This window comes from Eulemur rufifrons, chromosome 2 (genome assembly GCF_041146395.1).
Source record: "Eulemur rufifrons isolate Redbay chromosome 2, OSU_ERuf_1, whole genome shotgun sequence".
In the NCBI taxonomy this organism is placed as follows: domain Eukaryota; kingdom Metazoa; phylum Chordata; class Mammalia; order Primates; family Lemuridae; genus Eulemur; species Eulemur rufifrons.
The window spans coordinates 62,282,942-62,284,399 of NC_090984.1; the positions used below are offsets into that span (position 1 = coordinate 62,282,942).

At 42.7% G+C, this 1,458-nt stretch overlaps 1 pseudogene; it reads left to right on the forward strand.

Moving 5' to 3' along the window:
* Positions 1-1,090: 1,090 nt before the first annotated feature.
* Positions 1,091-1,224, forward strand: LOC138380943 (U1 spliceosomal RNA; annotated as a pseudogene).
* The last annotated feature ends 234 nt before the right edge of the window (positions 1,225-1,458 follow it).

Genomic DNA, 1,458 nt, shown 5'->3' on the forward strand with positions numbered 1-1,458 from the left:
TGATAAAAAAAGACTGAAATTGTGAGCCAGACAAAGTAGACTGAAGGGAGAAAGGGAGTATTGATTATGGCATAGCTAGGTGGCTGATACCAGGACTCATCTCAATCTAGACATACATGGGATGAGAAGTGAAGTGGGGCAGGGGGATACTTGGGATAGTTATACACATGTATATGCTGAAAGAACTGAACTGAGCTGAGATGTTTTTTGTTGGGAACCCATTCTAAAGAAATATCAAAGAGAGATATCAGCATATCATCTGTCCCCAAGGGAGTGAGTGGCGAGCTACACTGCAGTGGTTTAGTAAGTAGCTTGATCAAGTAGCACTTCTTCATGTCAAATGCGCCCAGGGATTACAGAGTGCCCCAGCAAGGCTAGTGGCAATGCTAGTGATGCCACTGGCTCACCAGCTCCAGACACCATGTGGTGGCAGTGGTGGGGAACAGGGCTGGTGGGAGCAATGGTGACAAGGTTTAAGGTAATCTATCACTCAAAAGCAGCATCAGGACCAGACAGCTAGGTATGAGTGGCTCTGTGGGACTAACAGAAGCTGGAATGCAAAGTCATGCTTTACTAGCTGTGATGTGGAACAAAAGTTATTAACAGCTGCTATAAAGCTTTGTAGTTCTGTGGCCTAATTAAAGGGCTCAGTGCCACCTCTACCTCCACACCCATCAGTTAAACAGAATGTAGAAAAGGGTTTCTCCTTCTCACTCCAAAAAGCAATGATGAGGATTTCTGACCTCTAATCTTCCAGTTGTGTCAGTGCCAGCAATAGAACTGGCAGTAGAATTCTAGCTTAGTAGGACTGCAGTGCCTGGGCTGCCTGGTCCCAACTGGGAAGCAGTTGCACTCAGTGGCCGTCAAGACAGATTTATGGATGCATGTTAGAACAGTAGGGGATCCTCAGAAATCCTGGGGTTAGGGAACTCTGTAAAAGATCAAAACCTTCTTCAGCAGGTAGAGGCTTGGGGAATTGAAATTCAAACTGAATTCAATTCAATTCAAATTGAAATGCAAACATTAATGGCAGTACATCTATATTCACTGTAAAGTGCCCAAAAAGGCTAATGGAAATACTCAAGTATCGATACTTACCTGGCAGAGGAGACACCATAATCATGAAGGTGATTTTCCCAGGGTGAGGCTCATCCATTGCACTCTGGGTGTGCTAACCTCTGCAATTTCCCCAAATGTGGGAAACCTGACTGCATTTGTGCTTTCCCCTGCAGAAAAAAATGCTCAAATATAGAGCTATACAATTTAATTATATTATGAGATAATTTAACAAGTTAGATAAATCTTGATTGAGGCCTGTTTTGTGTAAGACACTGTGATAGGCCTCATAAAGGATTAATGAGTTAATTTATGGCCCCTGTCTGAAAAAAAAGTTTATAATTTCATAGGAGAGACTAGATGAGTGTAAAATGTCCATGGTATAAAGTAGAGTACAAGATG